This window comes from Cetorhinus maximus, unplaced genomic scaffold, assembly GCF_964194155.1.
Source record: "Cetorhinus maximus unplaced genomic scaffold, sCetMax3.hap1.1 HAP1_SCAFFOLD_388, whole genome shotgun sequence".
In the NCBI taxonomy this organism is placed as follows: domain Eukaryota; kingdom Metazoa; phylum Chordata; class Chondrichthyes; order Lamniformes; family Cetorhinidae; genus Cetorhinus; species Cetorhinus maximus.
This window is the reverse complement of record NW_027596334.1, coordinates 280,564-307,523: the sequence shown is the minus strand read 5'-3', so window position 1 is coordinate 307,523 and position 26,960 is coordinate 280,564. Positions and strand designations below refer to the sequence as shown.

Below are 26,960 nucleotides of genomic sequence, written 5' to 3'. Positions count from 1 at the left end.
ATGGGCAATAAATGCTGGCCCAGCCAGTGACACCCACATCCTGTGAATGAATAAAAGACAACATGTTATCTCACACCTGAGACTGATGCCTCTCTCTGGGATATCTAAGTAGTTCTTTAAGTTCCAGTCAAGCCCTGTATAGCCCCTTGAGTTTCCTGTTAGCCATGAATTGGAGACCACCCCCCTTGGTGTGTTCTTAAGATCCTCTTAGGGTCCTTTAAGCTAAGACAGTCATCTTGATGTTGCTGGGGTTAAGTTCCAACCTTATTCAAAACTGACTAATTTCTCCAGGTTTTTAGTTGAGGTTCTAATCTCACCCTCAGACTGATTCTCCTCCTGGTCCCCGGGATAATTGCTGCTTCATGTCCGACTTTGGCATTACCCTGCCCCTCGCTTTCTAACCTTGGCCGTGTCCTGCACTCTGAACTCGGGCTGTGTGCCAAGATCCACACAGTTCTGCTAACTGTCCAGATTCTTTAAGCCCAGGGTTGCTGTCATCTAATCACCAGCTCCTGACTCGCAGCATCTGGAGATCTTAAGAAGAAAATAACAGAGCGCGAGAGCTGAAATTACCCTGAATTACAGAGTGATTCTGACTGAGCGCAGGGTGAGGTTCTGACACAGAGCGAGTTAGAATAACAGCGGGCTGGAATCCCCATCAGCAGGGTATTTATACCCAGAGAGTGAGCAGTGAAGACAAGTCTTCCTCCACCAGCGCTCAGTCGAAGGTTGCCTTCCCTCCCAGGCCATTTCACACTCTCTCTCTCATTCTCTCTCAAACTCGGAGAGTCAAGTACCTCACCATGATGAACTGGACACTCTGGCTATCGTTGGGGTCTGTGGCTTTTATCCTGATGCTCCAAGATGGGGGTAAGAGACCGTCCCATTGTTAATTGTTAGCCGTGTGCTTTTAGCCTAGCTGAGTGAAGGGGATCAGTGTGAAATGTGAAGATGTAGCAGGTAAAGATCCCCAGTTTATGCAACTAGGCAAGCTGTGCACTCGGAGAGAATATGAACAGGAACCATATCGCCGAGCACCATCTCCCTGGACTCTGTCTCACTGGCTTCTCTCTCACTGGGCTCTGTCTCACTGGCTTCTCTCTCACTGGCTTCTCTCTCACTGGGCTCCCTCTTACTGGCCTCTCTCTCACTGGGCTCTGTCTCACTGGCTTCTCTCTCACTGGGCTCCCTCTTACTGGCCTCTCTCTCTCTGGGCTCTCTCTCACTGGGCTCTCTCTCTGGGCTCTCTCTCACTGGGCTCTCTCTCTGGGCTCTCTCTCACTGGGCTTTCTCTCTCACTGGGCTCTCTCTCACTGGACCCTCTCTCACTGGACTCTCACTCACTGGGCTCTGTCTCACTGGACTCTGTCTCCCTGGACTCTCTCTCACTGGGCTCTCTATCACTGGGCACTGTCTTTCTGGGCTCTGTCTCACTGGACAAGGAAAAGGAATCACTGGTAAGCAGTGGGTAAGGTATTTACTACTTTAATCGCTTATAGTTTAAGGTCTTTTTGTGGTTTACAGTTTGTATATTCGACAGTAACGAGGATCAGGAAAGTAGGGCCCTAGAGCAATTGACTTAAAAGGTTTAATTTAAAGGGACAAGTCATGGAAGGAGAGCTCTAGGCCATGGTGTGCTCCTCGTGCTCCATGTGGGAAGCCGGGGACATTTCCAGTGCCCGGGACCAGCATGTGTGCAGGAAGTGTGTCCAGCTACAGCTCCTGGAAGCTCGGGTTTCAGAGCTGGAACGGCGGCTGGGGACACTGTGGAGCATCCGTGAGTCTGAGAGCATCGTGGATAGCACGTTTAGAGAGGTGGTCATTCCGCAGATATAGGGACTTGAGGAAGGAAGGGAATGGGTGACCACCAGGCAGTCCAAGAGAAACAGGCAGGTAGTTCAGGAGTCCCCTGGGGTCCCGCTCGCAAATCAGTATTCCATTTTGGAGGCTGATGAGGGCGCTGGTTCCTCCAGGGAGTGCGGACAGAGCCAAGCTTCTGGCACCATAAGCAGCCTGTCTGTACAGGAGGGGAGGAAGAGCAATAGTAATAGGGAATTCTATAGTCAGGGGAACAGTTAGGCGCTACTGTGGCCGTCAACGTGACTCCAGGATAGTGTGTTGCCTCCCTGGTGCCAGGGTCCGGGATGTCACTGAACGGCTGCAGGGCATCCTGAAGGGGGAGGGTGTTAATGCAGAGGCCATGGTACATGTTGGTACCAATGAGATAGATAGAAAGAGGGATGAGGTCTTGCATCAAGAATTCAGGGAATTAGGCAGTAGACTAAAAAGCAAGACCTCTCGGGTTGTAATCTCTGGATTACACCCAGTGCCATGTGCTAGTGAGCTCAGAAATAGGAAAATAACGCAGATGAATACGTGGCTTAAGAGTTGGTGCAGAAGGGAGGGTTTTAGATTCCTGGATCATTGGGACCGTTTCTGGGAAAGGTGGGACCTATACAAGCGGGACAGTCTACATCTGAACCAGAGCGGGACTAACATCCTTGCAGGCGGGTTTGCTAGTGCTGTTGGGAGAAGTTTAAACTAATTCGGCAGGGGGAGGGGACAGAAGGTTAGCAGAATAGGGACACATCATAATACAGTAAAACAATCAAGTCAGAGGGAGTACAGCTGCATTAAGTTTCAAGGGAGTAAGGCAAGGCTGGATGGCCTCTACTTTAATGCCAGGGGTGTTACAGGTAAAACATTAAGGGTGAGGATTGACACCTGGAATTGTGATATAGTAGCCATCACTGAGATGTGGTTGAGGGAAGGGCAGGATCGGCAGCTCAACATTCCGGGATATAGAATCTTCAGGCGAGACAGGGGAGGGGGTAAAAGAGGAAGAGGGGTTGTATTATTAGTTAAGGAGTCAGTTACTGCAGTAAGGAGAGATGATATCTTAGAGGGGGCCTCGAATGAAGCTTTGTGGATAGAGTTTAGGAATAAAAAAGGGGCAGCCACATTTTTAGGTGTTTATTATAGACCCCCAGATAGTCAGCGGGAAATTGAGGTGCAAATATGTGCACAATTTGTGGGGGTATGTAAAAACAATACCAATAGGGTAATTATATTAGGCGATTTCAACTTTCCCAACATTAATTGGGATAGACATAGTGTTAAGGGCTTGGATGGAGTGGATTTCTTGAAATGTATACAGGAGATCTTTTTAGGTCAATATGTAGAGGGTCCAGCAAGGCACGGTGTGCATTGCTGGACCTAATTCTGGGGAATGAAGCCGGACAGGTGGCTGAGGTGGTGGTGGGGGAGCATTTTAGCGATAGCGACCACAACATGGTACAGTTTAAGTTTGTTATGGACAAAGAAATTGACAAGTTGCAAAAAAGATTGGGGGAGAATGGATTTTAGTAAAATAAGACAGGATCTGGCCAAGGTAGACTGGGAACAGTTACTTGTGGGGAAATCTACAGAGGAACAGTGGGGGGTGTTCAAACAGGAAATGGGGGAGGGTACAGGCTCAACATGTTCACTCTAGGGTGATAGGAAGGAGTAACAAGCCCAGAGAACCATGGATGACCAGAGATATTCAGGTTACGATGAGAAGGAAAAGAGAGGCTTAAAGCAGGTACAAGGGAAGCAAATCAGCAGAGGCATTAGTGGAGTACAGACAGTGCAGGGTGGAGCTTAAGAAAGCAATTAGGAGAGCAAAGAGAGGATATGAGAAAGCTCTGGCTGGTAAAAGTAGGGAAAATCCCAAGATATTCTATAAGTATATCAATGGGAAGAGGATAACCAGGGAAAGAATAGGGCCCATTAGGGACCAAGGGGGCAATCTATGGGTGGAGCCAGAGGACATCGCTAGAGTGTTGAACGAATACTTCACGTCTGTCTTCACCCAAGAGAATGAGGATGAAGGTATGGAACTCGGGGAGAGAGACTGTGAGGTTCTTAAGCAAATTGATATAGGGAGTGACAAGGTCTTGGAGGTGTTGGCAGGCTTAAAAGTGGACAAATCTCCAGGTCTGGGTGATTTGTGTCCCAGACTGCTGAGGGAGGCAAGGGAGGAGATCACAGGGGCTCTGACCCAAATTTTTAATTCCTCTCTGGCCAGGGGGGAGGTGCCAGAGGACTGGAGAACAGCTAATGTGGTTCCGCTATTTAAGAAGGGTTGTAGAGATGAGCCAGGGAACTACAGGCCAGTGAGTCTCACGTCAGTGGTAGGGAAACTATTGGAGAAATTTCTGATGGAGAGAATCTATTTCCACTTGGAGAGGCAAGGTTTGATCAGGGATAGTCAGCATGGCTTTGTCAGAGGGAGGTCATGCCTAACAAATTTGATTGGATTTTTTGAAGAGGTGACCAGGTGTGTAGATGAGGGTAGTGCAGTTGATGTAGTTTATATGGATTTCAGCAAAGCCTTTGACAAGGTCCCACATGGGAGACTTATAAAGAAGGCAAAGGCACATGGGATACAGGGTAATTTGATAAGGTGGATTCAAAATTGGCTTAGTTGTAGGAGGCAGAGGGTGATGACAGAAGGATGCTTTAGTGACTGGAAGCCAGTGTCCAGTGGCGTACCACAGGGATCTGTGCTGGGTCCCCTACTATTTGTCATTTTTATAAACGACATAGATGACTATGTGGGGGGTAGGATTAGTAAGTTTGCAGATGACACAAAGATTGGCTGGGTGGTTAACACTGAGGTTGTGTGTCTTGGGCTACAGGAAGATATAGACGGGATGGTCAAATGGGCAGATAAGTAGCAGATGGAATTTAACCCTGAAAAGTGTGAGGTGATACACTTTGGAAGGAGTAATTTGACAAGGAAGTATTCAATGAACGGCATGACACTAGGAAGTTCTGAGGAACAAAGGGACCTTGGCGTGTGTGTCCATAGATCTCTGAAGGCAGAGGGACATGTTAGTGGGGTGGTGAAAAAGGCATATGGGACACTTGCCTTTATCAATCGAGGCATAGATTACAAAAGCATGGAGGTCATGTTGGAGTTGTATAGAACCTTGGCGAGGCCACAGCTGGAGTACTGTGTGCAGTTCTGGTCGCCACATTATAGGAAGGATGTGATTGCACTGGAGGGGGTGCAGAGGAGACTCACCAGGATGTTGCCTGGGATGAAACATTTAAGTTATGAAGAGAGGTTGGATAGACTTGGGTTGTTTTCATTGGAGCAGAGAAGACTGAGGGGCGACCTGATCGAGGTGTACAAGATTATGAGGGGCATGGACAGGGTGGATAGGGAGCAGCTGTTCCCCTTAGTTGAAGGGTCAGTCACAAGGGGACACAAGTTCAAGGTGAGGGGCAGGAGGTTTAGGGGGGATGTGAGGAAATACGTTTTTACCCAGAGGGTGGTGACGGTCTGGAATGCGCTGCCTGGGAGGGTGGTGGAGGCGGGTTAGCTCACAGCCATTAAAAAGTACCTGGATGAGCACTTGGCACGTCATAACATTCAAGGCTGTGGGCCAAGTGCTGGTAAATGGGATTAGGTAGGTAGGTCAGGTGTTTCTCACGTGTCGGTGCAGACTCGATGGGCCGAAGGGCCTCTTCTGCACTGTGAGATTCTGTGATTCTGACTCTGTCTCACTGGGCTCTCTCTCTAACTGGGTTCTCTCGCTCACTGGGCTCTCTCTCTCACTGGGATCGCTCTCTCACTGGGCTCTGTCTCTCACTGGGATCTCTCTCACTGGGCTCTGTCTCTCACTGGGCTCTCTCTCACTGGGCTCTCTCTCTCACTGGGCTCTCTCTCTCACTGGGATCGCTCTCTCACTGGGTTCTCTCTCTCAATGGGCTCTGTTTCTCACTGGGATCTCTCTCACTGGGCTCTCTCTCTCACTGGGCTCTCTCTCTCACTGGGCTCTCTCTCACTGGGCTCTCTCTCTCACTGGGCTCTCTCTCACTGGGCTCTCTCTCACTGGGCTCTCTCTCTCACTGGGCTCTCTCTCACTGGGCTCTCTCTCACTGGGCTCTCTCTCTCACTGGGCTCTCTCTCTCACTGGGCTCTCTCTCACTGGGCTCTCTCTCACTGGGCTCTCACTGGGCTCTCTCTCTCATTGGGCTCTCTCTCACTGGGCACTCTCTCTCACTGGGCTCTCTCTCACTGGGCTCTCTCTCACTGGGCTCTGTCTCTCGCTGGGCTCTCTCTCACTGGGCTCTCTCTCACTGGGCTCTCTCTCACTGGGCTCTCTCTCTCACTGGGCTCTCTCTCACTGGGCTCTCTCTCACTGGGCTCTGTCTCTCACTGGGCTCTCTCTCTCGCTGGGCTCTCTCTCACTGGGCTCTCTCTCACTGGGCTCTCTCTCACTGGGCTCTCTCTCACTGGGCTCTCTCTCACTGGGCACTCTCTCACTGGGCTCTCTCTCACTGGGCACTCTCTCACTGGGCACTCAGGACTTTCACATGATGGGTGTGGCTGCCTACATTGTTTGGCTGGGGTTCCTGTGAATGGAAAGATGACAGGTCCTGGTCCTTCCCAGAAGGGTAGGCAGCAATTTAACGGGGAAGCCGGGGGGTCTGTTGGAGATGGATCGAGTTTTGTTTAGTAGGGGTTTTTTGGGAGGTTGGTCAAGGTGGGTAATTGGGTCTGAGGAACAGATTAACAACAAACTGAATGTCAGAACTAGGCTCATGGGGCTGAATCTTCTCATCCTCTTCCCGATTAACCACCTGCACTGCAGCGGTTCAAGAAGGCAGCTCACCACCACCTTCTCAAGGGCAATTAGGGATGGGCAATAAATGCCGGCCCAGCCAGCATTGCTATGAATGAATTTTAAAATTCCTATGTCTCTTTCTTTCCCTCTCTCTCACTTTCTGTTTTTCTCTCTCTCTCTCTCTCTCTGTGTTTCTCTTTCTGTCTCTGCCTCTCCTGCTCTGTTTCTCTCTCTGTCTCTCGCTCTCTGTCTCTCTCTGTCTGTCTCTCTCTCTCTATCTCTCTCACACTCGCCGTGTCTCTCTCTCTCTCTGTCTCTCGCTCTCTGTCTCTCTCTGTCTGTCTCTCTCTCTCTATCTCTCTCACACTTGCCGTGTCTCTCTCTCTGTCTCTCTCTGTGTCTCTGTCTGCCTCTCCCGCTCTGTCTCTCTCTCTGTCTCTCGCTCTCTGTCTCTCTCTGTCTGTCTCTCTCTCGCTCTATCTCTCTCGCGCTCGCCGTGTCTCTCTCTCTCTCTGTCTCTCTCTGTGTCTCTGTCTGCCTCTCCTGCTCTGTCTCTCTCTCTGTCTCTCCGTTTTTCTTTCTCTCTCTGTCTCTCGCTCTCTGTCTCTCTCTGTCTGTCTGTCTCTCTCTCTCTCTATCTCGCACTCGCCCTGTCTCTCTCTCTCTCTGTGTCTCTGACTGCCTCACCTGCTCTCTCTCTCTCTCTCTGTTTTCTTTCTCTCTCTGTGTCTGCCTCTCCCGCTCTGTCTCTCTCTCTCTGTCTCTCTCTCTCTGTGGCCAGAATTTCCTGGCCCTGTTGAGATTGGGTGTCATGGTGGGCGGGGGCGAGACGGCCAATAATTGATTTCTCGCCGTTGTGAATCCAGTTTGTGAATTGTCCGCTCCACCCGTTAATGGCCGACCCCGTTCCCCCTGCCGGGTGTCGGGGACGACATTTGAATACATTTGCATCTGATTATCGGCCCGGCTCACCGGAACCGCCCCCACCCCCCCCGCAACCCCACGTCAAATTCACCCCCCAGGCCGGCCTGGCTTCAGAAGGGCCTGATTCACGGCCGCCGTTAAAAGGCGGGCGCCTGGCGAGCTGAGTTTGGAGGGGAACTGGGAGGTGAGGGGCACACGGCCTTGCTCAGCGCTGGCGAGAATCGCCCACCCGGACATCGAGGAAGAGGCGCCACACGGACAGGACGCACAGGAAAGGCTTTGTTTCCTGGCCTGGGACTCCAGTGCGGCTCAGACCACAGCATTGAGGGTGCGAGGCCAGCACAGACTGACCCAAGGAAATACACAAGCACGTGTGGGGGGCGGGGGGGAGGGGGTGTGGGGGGATGGGGGAGTGGGTGTGGGGGGAGGGGGGAGGGGGTGTGGGGGGGTGGGGGGAGTGGGTGTGGGGGGAGGGGGGAGGGGGTGTGTGGGGTGGGGGGAGGGGGTGTGGGGGGAGGGGGAGGGGGTGTGGGGGGCGGGGGGGAGGGGGTGTGTGGGTTTGGGGGGAGGGGGGGAGGGGGGAGGGGGTGTGGGGGGTGTGTGGGTTTGGGGTGTGGGGGGTGGGGGGAGTGGGTGTGGGGGTTGGGGGGGGAGGGGGTGTGGGGGGTGGGGGGAGTGGGTGTGGGGGGAGGGGGGGAGGGGGGAGTGGGTTTGGGGGGAGGGGGTGGTGGGAGGGGGGAGTGGGTGTGGGGGGAGGGGGTGTGGGGGGAGGGGGGAGGGGGTGTGGGGGGTGGGGGGGGGAGGGGGTGTGGGGGGCGGGGGGGGAGGGGGTGTGTGGGTTTGGGGGGAGGGGGGGAGGGGGGAGGGGGTGTGGGGGGTGTGTGGGTTTGGGGTGTGGGGGGTGGGGGGAGTGGGTGTGGGGGTTGGGGGGGGAGGGGGTGTGGGGGGTGGGGGGAGTGGGTGTGGGGGGAGGGGGGGAGGGGGGAGTGGGTTTGGGGGGAGGGGGTGGTGGGAGGGGGGAGTGGGTGTGGGGGGAGGGGGTGTGGGGGGAGGGGGGAGTGGGTGTGGGGGGAGGGGGTGTGGGGGGAGGGGGGAGGGGGTGTGGGGGGTGGGGGGGGGAGGGGGTGTGGTGGGAGGGGGTGTGGGGGGTGGGGGGAGTGGGTGTGGGGGGAGGGGGGAGGATGAGGGAAGGGGCCACACACTTGGAAAGCTGGTTAAAGTGAGCATTCTCCCACAGCTGAGACGGTTCAGCAGCGGCTCCATTGAGCTGCTGGGAATCGGGGTCTCTGAAACCTTCCTGCCCACTCCAGCAACACTAAAACAGCAAAGTGACACCAAACGCTCCGGAACCTTCCACCCCCCTCGGGGCACAGACTGTAAATTAATGTGTGTTTCAGGGGGACAGCAGGACAACTGGGCGACTGGACAAGGTGTAGAATCGGCTTGTGAAAGGTGGGCCATGGGGCAGTCACTGGGGGAGATGCTCACAGCCCCTTTGCAATGTCTTTATTCAGGTTCGGACCCGTCTCCCCCATGGTTGAAGCTAACAGCGCGGGTTAGGAGAATGTCTGGGCCTGAGCTGAGGGCACAACATGCAGCCCAATGGGCAAAGCTGCTGCCAATCGGTCAGGTGGGGTAGGACGGAGGTGGGCGGGGTTTCAGACAGCCAATGAGCACTCAGCACACTGGCCATCCAAATGGTGGCCAACACTCCCCGGCATGTGTGAAGGGGCCTTCAGACTTAACCAAGAGAGGCTCTTAGGGACACCCACACACACACGTGCCCCTCTCTTTGACCCGACAGGAGGAGAACATCAGGATGGTGGAGCCTGGTGATTTAGTGATTTGCCTCATGGCTGCCAGGGAGCAGAGAAGAAGAAGAGAGCGGCGGAGGCGCCTGGACCAGCAAAGGGAGGAGCATCCAGCTCAAGATGAAGGGGCGGCAGAGCCTGGTGCTCACCCAGCTGAAGATCCACAGGGAGCCCTCGCTCGATGGTGCCTCACTAGACCCAGGGTCTCTCGATGGTGCCTCACTAGACCCAGAGTCGCTCGATGGTGCCTCACTAGGCCCAGGGTCTCTTGATCGTGCCTCACTAGACCCAGGGTCTCTCGATGGTGCCTCATTAGACCCAGGGTCTCTCGATGGTGCCTCACTAGGCCCAGGGTCTCTCGATGGTGCCTCACTAGACCCAGGGTCTCTCGATGGTGCCTCACTAGACCCAGGGTCTCTCGATGGTGCCTCACTAGACCCAGGGTCTCTCGATGGTTCCTTGCTAGACCCAGGGTCTCTCGATGGTGCCTCGCTAGACCTAGGGTCTCTCGATGAGGCCTCCGTAGACCCAGGGTCTCTTGATGGTGCCTCACTAGACCCAGGGTCTCTCGATGGGGCCTCCGTAGACCCAGGGTCTCTTGATGGTGCCTCACTAGACCCAGTGTGTGAGTTGAGAGTGTGAGAAGAGTGACTAACTCGTTCATCTTCTTTTGGCACTGGGTGACTGTTCTCTGACCACCGCTGTCACCGCCTCCCATGCTGGATTTGTCACCTTGCTTGCTGGTCCTCACCCAGAGCGGGGGTAGAGGACTTCACAACGGCCTCCACTGCGTTCAGCAGGTGCCCAAGGGAGGCATCACTAAACTTGGGGGCAGCATGTTTCCCCCTCTGTCAGCCATGGCTTTGCCACCCTGTCTCTCTAACTCTGTCCTCCTGACTCTCTGTCACTGTCTCTGTCGCTCTTTCTCTCTCTATCTCTCTCACTCTGTCTCTTTGTTACTATCTCTCTCACTCTGTCTCTCTCTCTCTCTCTCTGTCACTCTTTCTCCCTCTGCCTCTCTCTTTCTCTCTGTCTCTCTCATTCTGCCCCTCTCTGTCTCTCTCATTCTGAATCTCTGCCACTCTGTCTATCTCTGTCTCTGTGCCAATCCCCTGCTCTTTCTCCACGACCCTGTAAATGTTTCCCCTTCAAGTATTTCTCCAATTCCCTTTTGGAAGCTATTATTGAATCTGCTTCCACCGCCCTTTCAGGCAGCGCCTTCCAGATCACAACAACTCGCTGTGTGTAAAACAAAAACTTCCTCATTTCATTTCTGATTCTTTTCCCGATTCTCTTCAATCTGCGTCCCTCTGGTTACTGACCCTCCTGACACTGGGAAACAGTTTCTCCTTATTTACTCTATCGAAACCCCCTCATGATTTCAAACACGTGTATTAAATCTCCTCTTAACCTGCTCTGCTCTGAGGAGAACATCTCCAGCCTCTCCCTGTACAGTAATATTTTTCGGTGTAATAACAGGTTTCCTACTGTCTTTCTTTCAGATGCCTCAGGACAACCTGAAGATGACAAACAGACGGGTTTGTACATTCTACAATACAGAAACGTTCATCGTAACACTCTGCACCGGTTTAACACTACCCTCTAACTGGTTAAAGATCCTTCCTGAGGAGACTTGGGGATCTGGTGGTGTAGTGGTAATGTCACTGGGCTAGTAATCCAGAGGTCCAGGCTAATTCCCCGAGGACACAGGGGTTCAAATCCCATCAGGGCAGCTGGTAGAATTTAAATTCAATGAATAAAATCTGGAATTGAGAATTAGTCTCAGTAACGGTGACCATGAAACTATCATCGATTGTTGTTAAAAACCCACCTGGCTCACCAACTCCCTTTAGGGAAGGAAATCTTCTGTCCTTCCCTGATCTGGCCTTTCGCAGCAACGAGGCTGACTCTTAACTAACTGCCCTCTGAAATGGTCCAGCAAGCCACTCAGTTAAAAGCAAAATAGCGAGGATGCTGGAAATCTGAAATAAAAACAGAAAATGCTGGAAAACAGGCAGCGGCATCTGTGGCGAGAGAAACAGAGTCAATGTCTTGAGTCCGTATGGCTTTTCAGGTTTTAAGTATAGATTAAGAATCAAGATCAAGATCAAGGACCAGCCTTCAACTAAGCTAGGTTAGTTTGTTAATCAGAGAACTGCCTGGAGTGGCAGTTATCTGTCAGTCACCTGAAAGCAGTTGGTTCAAGTTGTGTTAATTACTGTAGCAGGAAGCTAAACTAGCCAGTGACTCATCAGAGGGTCTATAAAAGAGACAGGCTTTTTCAAGCCACATGATCAGTGAGGGGGGTGCGAGGAGGCTGGTGACTCTGCCGGAGTGAGATGGGGACTGCAGCAAATTAGGTTCACGTGGGAATCCAGTGCATGGGGGAAAGAGGTGTGGCATACATAGGAATTGTTCTAAGTTAATCAAGTAAGTTATTAAATTAAGTTGCAAAAACAACACAAGTAACAATGGCAGGACAGGCGTTATGTTGCAGCTGTGGAATCCACTTTGGTGGGAAAAACAGAATGGCAGAGTATTATTGAAATGGTGCTAGATTGGGAAATGTTGATGTACAAAGGGACCTGGGTGTCCTTGTACACCAGTCACTGAAAGTAAGCATGCAGGTGCAGCAAGCAGTTAAGGAGGTAAATGGTATGTTGGCCTTCATTGTGAGAGGACTTGAGTACAGGAGCAAGGATGTCTTACTGCAGCTGTACAGGGCCTTGGTGAGACCACACCTGGAGTATTGTGTGCAGTTTTGGTCTCCTTACCTAAGAAAGGATATACTCGCCATAGAGGGAGTGCAGCGAAGGTTCACCAGACTGATTCCTGGGATGGCAGGATTGTCGGATGAGGAGAGATTGGGCCGACTAGGCCGGTATTCACTGGAGTTTAGAAAAAGGAGTGGGGTCTCATTGAAATGTATAAAATTCTGACAGGGATAGACAGACTGGACGCAGGGAGGATGTTTCCTCTGGCTGGGGCGGTCTAGAACAAGGAGGGGTCACAGTCTCAGGATACAGGGTAGGTTATTTAGGACTGAGATGAGGAGAAACTTCTTCACTCAGAGGGTGGTGAACCTGTGGAATTCTCTACCACAGAGGCTGTGGAGGCCAAGTCACTGAATATATTTAAGAAGGAAATGGATAGATTTCTAGACTATAAAGGCATCAAGGGAAATGGGGGGAGAGTGGGAGTGCGGCGTTGAGATAGAGGATCAGCCATGATCACACTGAACAGCAGAGCAGGCTCGAAGGGCCGAATGACCTGCTCCTGCTCCTATTTGCTATGTTTGGAAGATGGATGAGCAGATTGGCCATGGCACTGGGGTACAGGAAGCTGTTCAAGCAGGAGGAGCACACAGGAATGGAGTGGTAGTGAGGTACAGTATAGTGAGGGGGATTGACACTGTTCTCCTCAACAAAGAGCGAGAGTCCGGACAGATGTGTTGCCTGCCCGATGCCAGGGGTCAGGACATCTGCTCAGGGCTGGAGAGGAACTTGCAGTGGGAAGGGGAGGATTCAGTTGTCGTGGTCCATGTAGGTACCAACGACATAGGCAGGATGAGGAAGGAGGCTCTGCACTGTCAGTATGAGGAGCGAGGTACCAAATTAAGAAGCAGAACTTCATAGGTAATAATCTCTGGATTACCACCTGAGCCACATGCAAATTGGCATAGGGCAAATAAGATTAGAGAGACCAAAGCTTGGCTCAGACTGGTGTGGGAGAAGTGGGTTCCGGTTTGTGGGGCACTGACACCAGTACTGGGGAAAGTGTGGGCTGTACCGTTGGGATGGTTGACACCTGAACCGTGCTGGGATGAGTGTCCTCGCAAATCACATAACGAGGGAAGTAGAGAGGACTTTAAACCAAAGAGGGGTGAGGGATCAAACTTGGGTAGATGTAGCAATTCATGCGGTAGATTCAAGGTAAACGACCATCATAGTAATATGAAAAATGATGGTCATAGGTTAGCAGGAAGGGACAGAGAGATAAAACCGAAGAATACACCAACAGTCAAGAGCAGATGTTACAAAGGTAACAAAGAGATAAAACTGAAGGCTCTATATCTGAATGTGCGTAGCATTCATAACAAAGTAAATGAATTGATGGCCCATGTTGAAGTAAATAAATATGACCTGTTAGCAATTACGGAGATGTGGCTGCAGGATGACAAGGATTGGGTCCTGAATATTGAGGGGTACATGACATTCGAGAAGAATAGGAAGTTAGGTAAAGGTGGAGGGGTAGCACCGCTAATCAAGGATGGCATTGGTGCAATAGTTAGAGATGACCTTGGTTCAGGAGATCAGGATGTAGAATCGGTTTAGGTGGAGATCAGGAATAGTAGGGGAAAGAAGTCACAAGTGGGAGTGGTCTACAGGCCCCCTAACAGTAGCCACAATGTAGGACAAAGTATACAAGAGATATTGGGTGCTTGTGATAAAGGGATGGCAACAATCATGGGTGATTTTAATCTATATGGAAACTGGAAAAATCAGATTGGCAGTCATAGCCTGGATAAGGAGTTCATAGAATGTTTTCGAGAGAGTTTCTTAGAGCAGCACATTCTGGAACCAACCAGAGAGCAGGTTATATTAGACTTGGTATTGTGTAATGTGACAGGATTAATTAATGACCTCAGGGTAAAGGCACCCCTAGGTAGCAGTGACCACAATATGATTGAATTTTACATCCAGTTTGAAAGGGAGAAGAGTGGGTCTAAGACTAGCATTTTAAACTTAAATAAGGGCAACTATGTGGGGATGAAAGCTGAGCCAGCTAAAGTGAACTAGGGTATGAGGCTATGGGATAGATCAATAAAGAAGCAGTGGCAGACATTTAAGGGGATATTTCAGAATACTCAGAATAAGTATATTCCTCCTATAAAGAGAAATTCTAAGGGGTGACCCACCATCCATGGTTAACGAAAGAAATTAAGGAAAGTATCAAACTTAAGGAAAAAGCATATAACTGCGCAAAGATGAGTGGCAGGGCAGATGATTGGTCAGAACATAAAGAAGAGAAGAGAATGACTAAGAGTAGCAAGAATTTCTACAGGTATTTAAAAAGGAAAAGAGTGGGTAAAGTGAGTGTTGGTCCTCTAGAGAGTGACAATGGGGAATTAATAGTAGATAATAGGGAAATGGCGAATGAAATGAACAAATATTTTGCTTCTGTCTTCACTATAGAGGATACAAAAAAACGTTCCAGTAATCGCTGCAAATTGGGAGGTGGAGGGGAGAGGGGAACTTGGTCACAGGGAAGCAAACTCTTGGAGCTGTGGGCTGACAAGTCTCTGGGTCCAGATGGACTTCATCCTAGGGTCTTAAAGAGATAGCTAAAGAGGTCTGAGGTGCGTTGGTGTTAATTTTCCAAAATTCCTTAGATTCTATCAGATTGGAAAGTAACAAATATAACCCCTCTATTCAAGAAGGGATGGAGGTAGAAAACAGGAAACTATAGGCCAGTTAGCTTGATGTCTGTCGTAGGGAAGATGTTAGGATCGATCATTCAAGAGGTTATAGCCGGACACTTAGAAAAACTCAAGGTAATCAAGAAGAGTTTAACCAATTTATTGGAGCTCTTTGAAGGAGTAACATGTGCTGTGGATAAAGGGGAGTCTGTAGACGTGCTGTATTTGGATTTCCAGAAGGCATTTGATAAGGTGCCACATCAAAGATTATTATGGAAAATAAAAGCTCATGGTGTAGGGGGTAACATATTAGCATGGATAGAAGATTGGCTGGCAGAAAACAGAGCGTATGTATAAATGGGTCTTTGTCTGATTGGCAGGATGTGACGAGTGGAGTCCCACAGGGGTCTGTACTGGGGCCTCAACTTTTTACAATTTACATCAATGACTTAGATGAGGGGAGTGAAGACATGGTAGGTAAATTTGCAGATGACACAAAGATAGGTAGGAAAGTATGTTGTGAAGAGGACATGGGGAGGTTGCAGATGGATATAGATAGGTTGAGTGAGTGGGCAAAATCCTGGCAGATGGAGTATAATGTGGGAAAATGTGAAGTTGTTCACTTTGGCAGGAAGAATAAAAAAGCAGAGTATTACTTAAATGGAGAACAACTGCATGATTCTGAGGTGCAGAGGGATCTAGGTGTTCTAGTGCATGAGCCACAAAAAGTTAGTATGCAGGTACAGCAAGTAATTAAGAAGGCTAATGGAATGCTATCCTTTATTACGAGAGGGATTGAACATCAAAGTAAGGATGTTACGTTTCAGTTATACAGGGCATTGGTGAGACCGCACCTCGAATACTGTGTGCAGTTTTGGTCTCCTTATTTAAGGAAGGATGTAAATGCATTGGAGGCTGTTCAGAGGAGGTTTACTAGATTGATACCTGGAACGAGTGGGTTGTCTTATGAGGAAAGGTTGGACAGACTGGGCTTGTTTCCACTGGAGTTTAGAAGAGCGAGGGGTGATTTGATTGAAGTTTACAAGATCCTGAACGGCCTTGACAAGGTGGACGTGGAAAGGATGTTTCCTCTTGTGGGTGAGTCCAGAACTAGGGGGCATTGTTTTAAAATTAGGGGTCGCCCTTTTAGGACAGAGATGAGGAGAATTTTTTCTCTCAGAGGGTTGTGCGACTTTGGAACTCTCTGCCTCAGAAGGTGGTGGAGGTGGGGTCATTGAATATTTTTAAGGCAGAGGTAGATAGATTCTTGTTAGGCAAGTGAATTAAAGGCTATCGGGGGTAGATGGGAATGTGGAATTTGAAACACAAACAGATCAGCCATGATCTTATTGAATGGCAGAGTAGGTTTAAGGGGCCGAATGCCCTACTCCTTTCCTAATTTGTATGTTCGTAGGATTCTTCTTCAGAGCCCCAGGGCAATTAGGGATAGGTATGCCCGAATCCTGTGAAAGAATGAAAGTAAATGCTCAGATTGAGACGCAGTGACAAGACTTGGAAATATCCCAAGATGGAATTCCCATCCTGTGAGGATGGAGCTGATCAGCGTCCTCCCAGTATAGATACATTTAAAGGAGCTGGACAAGTGTATGAGGGAGAAGGGAATCTAGGGTTATGATGGCAGATGAGGAAAGATGGGAAGAGGCTCGAGTGGAGTATAAACACCAGCATGGAGTTGTTGGGCCGAATGTCCTGTGTCATTGTTGTATATCCTCTGTAATCCTATCTGGAAATTAACATGCAAGTACGATAAGCAGTTAGGAAGACCAATAGTCTATTAGCTATTGGTCACAAGGGATTGGAGTATAAGAGTGAAGAAGTCTTTGTGCAACTCATCGGGCATTGGTGAGACCACACCTGGAATATTGTGTACAGTTCTGGACCCCTTGCCCAAGGAAGGGTGCACTTGTCATAAAGGGAATGCCACGAGGGTTCACCAGACCAATTCTTTGGCTGATGGAATTGGCCTATGAGTAAAGATTGAAGAGACTGGACCTGTGTTCCCTAGACTTCAGAACCATGAGAGTTGATCTCATTGAAAAATATAAAATTCTTAAGGGGCTTGGCAGGGCAGTTTTCCCCCTGGCTTGGGGCCTAGAACATGGGGGGACACAGTCCCAGAATAAGGGGTCAGCCAGTTACCACTGAGATGAGGTGAAATGTCTTCACTCAGAGGGTTGTGAATCTTTGGAATTCCCTACCGCAGAGGGATGGGGATGCTGTATGTGACTTTTTGAGAGGACAGGCAGGAAGTAAAGGGTGGTGGGGCAGCTTTGTTAGCACGTGATGGAATAAACACAATAGCAAGAAATGACCTTGGATTGGAAGATGTAGAATCCATATGGGTGGAGGTAAGGAATAACAAGGGGAAGAAGACACTAGTGGGAGTAGTTTATAGGCCCCATGACAGTAGCTGCACTGTAGGACAGAGAATAAATCAAGAGACAATGAGGGCAGGTAGAAAAGGCAGTGCACTAATGATGGGTGACTTTGGTCTTCGTGTAGACTGGGAAAATCAAATTGGCAGAGGTAGGCATGAGCAAGAATTCATAGAGTATATTCGGGACAGTTTCCTAGAACTATGTTCTGAATCCAAACAGGGATCAGGCTATTTTGGATCTGGTAATGTATAATGAGGCAGGTTTAATCAATGATCTCAGAGTAAAGGATCCCCTAGGAAACAGTGACCATAACATGGTAGAATTTAGCATTCAGTTTGAGAGTGAGAAACTTGGGTCGGAAACAACTGTGCTAAACTTAAATAAGGGTAATTACAAAGGAATGAGGGCAGAGTTGGTTGGAGTGGACTGGGAAAGGAGTTTAGCAGAAAAGACAGTTGATGAACAATGGCAGATGTTTAAGGAAATAGTTCATGACTCTTAACAAAGATATATCCCAGTGAGGAAGGAGGATTCTAGGAAGGGAATAAACCAACTATAGTTAACCAAGGAAGTTAAGGACAGTATCAAATTGAAAAGAAAAACATACAATGTGACCAAGATTAATGGTAAACCAGAGGATTGGGAAAGTTTTAAAAGCCAACAAAAGATTACCAAAAAAAAAGGAGAAAATAAACTTTAAGGGTAAACGAGCAAATAATATAAAAACAAACAGTAAGAGCTTCCTTAGATGTATGAAAAGGAAGAGAGAGGCCAAAGTGAACATAGGCCCTTTAGAGATTGAAGCTGGGGAAATAATAATGGGGAACCAGGAAATGGCAGAGGAGTTGAATAAATACTTTGCATCAGTCTTCACGGTAGAAGATACTAATAGCATTCCAAAAAGACTAAATAGTCAAGGGGCAAAAGGGGGCGGGCAGGAAATAAATACAAAAATGATCACCAGAGAAAAAGTACTATGGAAACTAATGGGGCTAAAGGCCGATAGGTCCCCTGGACCTGATGGGTTGCATCCTAGGATATTAAAGGAAGTAGCTACAGAGATAGTGGATGCACTGGTAGTAATCTTCCAAGAATCCTTAGATTCTGGAAAAGTCCTAGAGGATTGGGGAACGGCCAATGTAACACTCTTATTCAAAAAGGGAGGGAGACAAAAAACAGATAACTATAGACCAGTTAGCTTAACATCTGTCATTGGGAAAATGTTAGAGTCTGTTATAAAGGATGTAATAACAGAGCATTTAGAAATACATAATCTAATCAAGCAGAGTCAGCATGGCTTCATGAAGGGGAAATCGTGCCTGAAAAATTCATTAGAATTCTTTGAGGAGGTAACAGGCAGGATAGATAAAGGGGAACCAGTAGATGTAATATATTTGGATTTCCAAAAGGCGTTCGATAAGGTACTGCACATAAGGTTACGTAATAAGATAAGAGCCCATGGTTTTGGGGGTAGTATGTTAGCATGGATAGAGGATTGGTTCACTAATAGAAGACAGAGAGTTGGGATAAGGGGGGCATTTTCAGGATGGCAACCTATATCTGTGACGTGCTACAGTGATCAGTGCTGGGGCCTCAATTATTTACAATAAATATTAATGTCTTAGGTGAGGGAAGTGAATGTACTATCAACAAGTTTGTGGATGACACAAAAATAGGTGGGAAGGCAAGTGGTGAGGATGACACAAGGAGACTACAGAGGGATATAGACAGGTTAAGTGAGTGGGCAAAAACTTGGCAGGTGGAATATAATGTGGGAAAATGTGAGGTTATGCACTTTGGCAGGAAGAATAGAGGAGCTGGATATTATTTAAATGGAGAAAGACTGCAGAAAGCTGCAGCACAGAGGGATTTGGGGGTCCTTGTGCATGAATCACACAAAGCTAGCATACAAGTTCAACAGGTTATAGGGAAGGCAAATGGAATGTTGGCCTTTATTTCAAAGGGAATGGAGAATAAAAATAGGGAAGTCTTGCTAAAACTATACAAATCACTAGTTAGACCACAACTAGAATACTGTGAACAGTTTTGGCCCCCTTATACTGAAAGATATACTGGCATTGGAGGAAGTCCAGAGAAGGTTCACTAGGTTGATCCCAGGGATGGAGGGATTTTCTTCTGAGGAGAGGTTGAGTAGGTTGGGCCTGTACTCATTGGAGTTTAGAAGAATGAGAGGCGACCTTATTGAAATATATAAGATTCTTAGGGGGCTTGACAGGGTAGATACTGAGAGGTTGTTTTCCCTTGTGGGAGAGTCTAGGACCAGAGGGCATAATCTCAGGGTAAGGGGTCGCCCAGTTAAGACAGAGATGAGGAGGAATTTCTTCTCCCAGAGGGTAGTGAATCTGTGGAATTCTTTACCGCAGAGGCTGTAGAGGCTGGGTCATTAAGTATATTCAAGGTGAGATAGACAGATTTTTAAGGGAATCGAGGGTTATGGGGAAAAGGCAGGAAAGTGGAGTTGAGGACTATCAGATTTTTGGACACTAAAGAAGTAAAGGGACAGACGGATAGGGCAGGAAAACCGTGTTGAAGTGGAAGATCTGCCACGATATTATTGTTTGGCTGAATGACTTCGATGAGGCCAGTGGCCCTACTCCCACTCCTATTTCCCATGTTCCTATGTCAGCCTGGGAATACAGAATCAGACTCATGTGCAGAACTTTTCACAGCCAAAAACTCACCCACGCTCGCCCTGCAGAATGTGGCTTTCGTTGATCGCTAACCCTATTGTGAAAGTCAATAGGAGGTCAACACCATCAGGAGGTGGGAATGGGATCTGGGAGGGAGTGAGATTCCATATCGCTTACTGTGTGATGCAGCTGGGAACAAGAGGAAGTGACTGAGGGTGAGGTGCAGGGGGACAGAGTTAGTCAGGTACCGCGGCCTCTGCATTTCAACATCCACATCTCTCTCTCTCTCTTTTCAGAAGTCTTCCTGACCCAGGACACAGGAAACAACTTCATAAAACGGCTAAAGCGCTCGTTGGAAATACCTGATCTACTGGAAAGGTCAGATACACGAGGAAACGTTCAATCTAAACCTAACTCCGAGGCAGTTACAGAGATATGGAGACAGGCAGATAGCTCCGTTAGTGAACCCATCTGGCTCACTAATGCCCTTTAAGGAAGTAAATCTGCTATCCTTACCCAGTCTGGCCTAGATGCGACTCCAGGACAACAGCAATGTGGTTACCTCCTAACTGCCCTCTGAAATGGCCTAGCAAACCACTCAACTCCAGGGCAAATAGGAAGGGCAACAAATGCTGGCCTTGCTGATGACATTCACAGTCCATGTGGTGTAGGTACACCCACTGTGCTGTTTGGGAGGGAGTTCCAGGATTTTGACCCAGCGACAGTGAAGGAACGGCCGATATATTTCCATGTCAGGATGGTGAGTGACTTGGAGGGGAACTTCCAGGTGGTGGTGTTCCCATCTATCTGCTGCCCTTGTCCTTCTAGATGGATTGGGTTTGGAAGGTGCTGTCTAAGGAGCCTTGGTGAATTCCTGCAGTGCATCTTGTAGATGGTACACACACTGCTGCTACTGTGCGTCGGTGGTGGAGGGAGTGAATGTTTAAGTGGTGGATGGAGAGCCAATCAAGTGGGCTGCTTTGTCCTGCAAGATGTCCATCCACATCCATCCATCTACAAGGCACAAGCCAGGAGTGTGATGGAATACTCTTGCTTGGCCTGGATGAGTGCAGCTCCCACAACACTCAAGAGGTTTGACACTGTCCATGTACAGAGCAGTGGGTTTAATGTTAATTGTAAGGAAGTCAGGGAACTCTATCAACACAGACTGAGAGGCTGAACCCTCAGACAAGTCTGATCATATTGGAAGAGAATCGGTCTCAGCTTGTGGTGAATCAATGGCAATGAATTTGTGCTTCTTACCATTCCAGTATCACTGAAGGAGTCGGAGGGGCTTGGGAGAGAGTGAAGGAAGTCTTTGAGCAAATAACAGATTCAAAATTTCTCGATTAGGGAAAAGATGGATGATACAGCTCCCGACCAGATTCCTGTCCTCATCTGCTGTTGGTGTCAGCTTCAATCATTAACGAAACCCAGATAATAACCAATAGTTACATTATTTATTTACTGGGCCAGGTACACAATGAATTCAGAATCAGTATATCACATAATGCATACAATATACCTACTGTACCCACTGAATTCAGGATCTGTATATCTCACACTGCGTACAATATACTCACTGTACACACTGAATTCAGAATCTGTATATCACTGTGTCCAATATACCCACTGCACACACTGAATTCAGAATCTGTATATCACACCCTGCGTACAATGTACTGACTGTGCACACGGAATTCAGGAACTGTGTATTGCACATAGTGTCCAATATACTCACTGTGCACACTGGGCTGCAGCAGTTCAAGAAGGCAGCTCACCACCACCTTCTCAAGGGCAACTAGGGATGGGCAATAAATGCTGGGCCAGCCAGCGAAGCCCACATCCCGTGTATGAATAAAGAAAAAAAAATCAGAATCTGTATCACACACTGTGTCCAATAAATTCACTGTGCACACTGAATTCAGAATCTGTATATCAAACTCTGTGCGCAATGTACTCACTGTACACACTGAATTCAGAATCTGTATATCACACTCTGTGTACAATGTACTCACTGTACACACGGAATTCAGAATCTGTATATCACACTCTGTACACAATGTACTCACTGTATACACTGAATTCAGAATCTGTATATCACACTCTGTGTACAATGTACTCACTGTACACACTGAATTCAGAATCTGTATATCACACTCTGTGTACAATGTACTCACTGTATACACTGAATTCAGAATCTGTATATCACACTCTGTGTACAATGTACTCACTGTACACACTGAATTCAGAATCTGTATATCACACTCTGTGTACAATGTACTCACTGTATACACTGAATTCAGAATCTGTATATCACACTCTGTGCGCAATGTACTCACTGTACACACTGAATTCAGAATCTGTATATCACACTCTGTGTACAATGTACTCACTGTATACACTGAATTCAGAATCTGTATATCACACTCTGTACACAATGTACTCACTGTACACACTGAATTCAGAATCTGTATATCACACTCTGTGTACAATGTACTCACTGTGCACACTGAATTCAGAATCTGTATATCACACTCTGTACACAATGTACTCACTGTATACACTGAATTCAGAATCTGTATATCACACTCTGTACACAATGTACTCACTGTATACACTGAATTCAGAATCTGTATATCACACTCTGTACACAATGTACTCAGTGTACACACTGAATTCAGAATCTGTATATCATACTCTGTGTACAATGTACTCACTGTATACACTGAATTCAGAATCTGTATATCACAGTGTCCAATATACTCACTGCACACACTGAATTCAGAATCTGTATATCACACCCTGCGTACAATGTACTCACTGTATACACTGAATTCAGAATCTGTATATCACACTCTGTACACAATGTACTCACTGTACACACTGAATTAAGAATCTGTATATCTCATTCTATGTACAATAATAATTTTAATAAACATTCTGTTTTTCATATGGGGTCACTTTTAATAGCCTGACAAGTGTTAGGTTTACATGAGGCTCAAATCCAATCTTTGTTGGTCTCAATCACCATGCCCAAACACAATCTGACCATTACTGTTTGTAAAGTAAACTGAAGGACATTTATAGATGATCCCTTACTTTAGTACAGTTAATGGAAGTGAGCAATTGCAGACAATGCCTATAGGAAAAATGATTGTTTGTTTGACTATTTAGAGACAGCCCTTTACTGCAATATGATTATTTGTGTATTGAAATTTAGAGACAGTCCCTTACTGAAGTGTTACGTTTGCAGAGAATCCCTGACTGCAGTCTCGCCATTTATGAATGATTATTTAGAGGCAGTCCCTGACTGCGGTGTCACTATTTGAGTTTTGCGATTTAGGGGCAGTCCCTTAGTGTATTGTCACTCTTTGTGAATGACTATTCATAGACTGTCCCTTGTTGGGTATCAATATTTGTGAGCGACTATTTAGAAATTGTCCCTTATTATAGCGTCACTATTTGTGAATGACTACTTAGAGACAGTCCTTTATTGCAGTCACAACTTGTGAATGATTATTTAGAGACAGTCCCTTATTTCCATGCCACTGTTTATGAATGACTATTTAGAGACAGTTCCTTATTACAGTGTCAATATTTGTGAATGATCATTTAGAGACAGTCCTTGAGTGCAGCATCACTATTTAGAGATAGTCCCTTATTGCAGTGTCACTATTTGGGAATAACTGTTTAGAGACAGTCCCTTGTTGAAATGTCTCTGTTTGTGAATGACCATTTAGAGACAGTCCCTGAGTTTGTGCGCCATTGTTTCTGGCAATGCTCTGAAGGACCCCCCCACCCCCGCATGTGCTGCGTGGCTGCCCGGGGCTGTGTTATTGCGATGGTGTAGCGCCGGGTGAGCCTGGCGACGCTATCCTGACGTCAGTGACCCGAGCGAGCTTCTGCCACCCCCAAATCCCAAATGTGGTCAAGACTCTATGTCCTGGCAGCGTCCCTCCAGCCCCCTCGCCCCGAGAAAGGAGTGCCTCGGAGCGAGATGCCCCTTGCTGTGGGGCTGTGGGGACGGACGCTCGAGAAGGTTGAGCTGAGATTTTTTCCCACGCGTGCTTGTGTTGTGGAAGTGCAGTGTGGACTCACTGGAACAATGTGGGGAGGTTTTTGTACAAAGTGAGGGTGGTGGTGGGGGTGGGGTGTAATATCAGACCCTATGGCCGCTGGGGTCGGGCGTGTTTGGTGGTGTGAGCAGACAATCTGGTGGGAAGGCCCGAGATCGGTTTCACGATGTCGTGAAGCCAGTTTGCGACCGTCTGGCTCCGCCCGCCAATGGCGGACTGCGTCCCTAACACGTCCGCATTTTAGACCAGCTCGCCAGAATCGCCCCCTCCCACTGGATCGTCCACCCGCGTCAGCAGCGGGGAAAGCACACCGACCTGTTTCACAACAGCGTATATAAGGCCTGCCCCCGGTCAGCCGCACTCCGCTCGGGGCTTCGAGGTTTGTTTGCCCACCTTGCTTCGGGCAGCACCCACAGTCTCAGCGCCAGGCTTCACAGGCAGCACCACATCACTGTTAGGGGGTCTCACAGGCAGGTCTGTACCTCCCAGACCAACCGTAAGGCAGGGGAGGGCTTTTCACCAGCTGGAAGGTGAGGGTTTGCTTGGGGAAGGGGGTGAAGTGGCCTCAGGCAAGGGAAGAGGCTGCAGGGTGAGGGCTGTACTGGGGAAGGAGGGTATCCCAGGGTGTGTGTGGGGGACACATGTTGATCTTTGTCAAGACGGTGATTCCTGAGGAGGCCAGATGGAGATGTGAGGGTGTGTGTGAGAGAGTGAGTGGTGATGTCCCTTGAGCTGGCAGTGAGTGAGATGCCAGTGAATGTGTGATGGGTTTGTGAGTGTGTGTGTCAGTCTGTATGTGTCCCTCTGTGTGTCTATCTGTGTCTGTGTGTCAGTCTGTGTGTGTGTGTGTCTGTGTGCCTATCTGTGTGTGTCAGTCTGTGTCTGTGTGTGTGTCTGGGTGTCTATCTGTGTCTGTGTGTCTATCCGTGTGTGTGTCAGTCTGCGTGTGTGTGTCTAACTGAGTGCGTCTGTGTGTCTATCTGTGTCTGTGTGTCTATCTGTGCATGTGTCTGTGTGTCTAACTGTGACTGTGTGTCTATCTGTGTGTGTGTGTGTCTATCTGTGTGTGTCTGTGTCTGTGTGTCTAGCTGTGTGTGCGTCAGTCTGTGTGTGTGTCTATCTGTGTCTGTGTGTCTATCTGTGTGTGTGTCTGTCTGTGTGTCTATCTGTCTGTGTGTGTGTGTCTATCTGTCTGTGTGTGTGTGTGTCTATCTGTATCTGTGTGTCTATCTGTGTCTGTGTGTCTCTGTCTGTGTGTGTGTGTCTATCTGTGTGTGTGTGTGTCTATCTGTGTCTGTGTGTCTATCTGTGCGTGTGTCTGTGTGTCTATCTGTGTCTGTGTGTCTATCTGTACGCATGTCTGTGTGTCTATCTGTGACTGTGTGTCTATTGTGTGTGTGTGTGTGCCTATCTGTGTGTGTGTTAGTGTGTCTGTGTGTCTATCTGTGTCTGTGTGCCTATCTGTGTTTGTGTGGGTCTGCCTGTGCATGTGTGTCTATCTGTGTGTGTGTGTGTCTATCCGTGTCTGTGTCTGTGTGTGTGGGTCTGCCTGTGCGTGTGTGTCTATCTGTGTGTGTGTGTGTGTGTGTGTGTCTATTTGTCTGTGTGTCTATCTGGGTGTGTGTGTGTGTGTGTGTCTATCCGTGTCTGTGTGTCTATCTGTGTGTGTGTGGGTCTGCCTGTCTGTCTATTTGTGTCGGTGTGTCTATCTGTGTGTGTGTGTGTGTCTATCTGTCTGTGTGTCTATCTGTGTGTGTGTCTGTGCGTCTATCTGTGTGCGGGCGTCTATCTGTGTGTGTGTGTCTGTCTGTGTGTGTGTGTGTGTCTATCTGTGTGTGTGTGTGTCTATCTGTGTGTGTGTGTGTGTGTGTGTGGGTCTATCTGCCTGTGTGTGTGTGTCTATCTGTGTGTGTGTGTTTGTGTGTGTGTGGGTCTATCTGCCTGTGTGTGGGTGTCTATCTGTGTGTGTGTGTGTGTGTGGGTCTTCTGTGCAGCATTGGCACTGACCACCTCTGCCACCACCTCCCAAGCCGGGTGGTGAGATTGCTGGACCTCCTGCGGCCAGAGTCCTGTGAAGAGATGAAGAATGGAACGTGTGGTGGCTCTAGATTCAGTCTGCTGAGGGTTACAAAGAGGGAAGCGTTAGTGACGAGGCTCCCTGACAGGGGAAGGAGGGTCCTTAGGGATGCAAACACAGCCAGAGCAAATGTCTACCAGGTGCCTTCTCATCGATCTTCGTTGTAGGTAGTTTATGAGATCACAGATGAAAGCTATGTAATGGTTGCAACTTCACATTTTTGGCAATAGGAGCAGTGGGGCCATTCAGCTCACTGAACCAGCTCCACCATTTAACTAGGTCATGGCTAATCTACTATCTCAACACCACCTTCCCACACTATCCCTGTACCTGAACTCATGGGTATCTAGAAATCTATCGAACTCTGTCTTGAACAGACTCAATGACTGAGTTTCCACAGCCTTTGGGGTAGAGAATTCCAAAGGTTCACAACCCTCAGAGAGAAGAAATTCCTCCTCATCTCAATCCTAAATGACCTGCCCCTTATTCTGAGACTGTGTCCCCTGGTCCTAGACCCCCCCCACCCAGGGGAACATCCTTCCTGCATCCACCCTGTCACTCCCATTCAGAATTTTGTGAGTTTCAGTGAGGTCGCCTCTCATTCGTCCAAACTCTAGAGAATACAGGCCCAGTCTCCTCAATCTCCCCCCATAAGACAGTCCCGCCATCCCAGGGATCGGTCTGGTGAACCTCCGCTGCGCTCCCTCTATGGCAAGCGTATCCTTCCTTAGATACGTGGACCAAAACTGCACACAGTGGTCCAGGTGCATTACTTAAATATCTAATCTCTCATCTCTAGAAGGACAAAGTCTGCTTGGACGAAGGGAGCATGAGATGTGCTTTGAAATTGCCAGGTGCACAATGTTCACTTGAAGCTACCGCACAGAATTGTACCAGCAGAGGGAGTGTGGTGGAGCTGTTTGAATTAAGGAGATAATGTTTGCTTCAGCTCTTCCTAAGGTATCCCTGGCTGTTAAAAT

The 26,960-nt window shown here is 48.4% G+C and overlaps 3 long non-coding RNA genes across 5 annotated transcripts in view; 2 read left to right on the top strand and 1 right to left on the bottom strand.

Moving 5' to 3' along the window:
- Positions 1 to 26,960, top strand: part of LOC144673576 (uncharacterized) — a 345,035-nt gene that overhangs the window by 80,861 nt on the left and 237,214 nt on the right. The gene's annotated exons all lie outside the window — the stretch shown is intronic.
- Positions 1 to 26,960, bottom strand: part of LOC144673578 (uncharacterized) — a 343,246-nt gene that overhangs the window by 80,140 nt on the left and 236,146 nt on the right. The window lies entirely within an intron of this gene.
- Positions 475 to 21,530, top strand: LOC144673574 (uncharacterized). Of its 2 annotated transcripts, XR_013574378.1 has the most exons (5): positions 475 to 683; positions 790 to 870; positions 10,858 to 10,893; positions 20,121 to 20,202; positions 21,096 to 21,530. It is a non-coding gene; the product is annotated as an uncharacterized LOC144673574 (long non-coding RNA). The 2 variants fall into 2 exon arrangements; XR_013574377.1 differs by lacking the exon at positions 475 to 683 and having other exon boundaries at positions 768 to 870.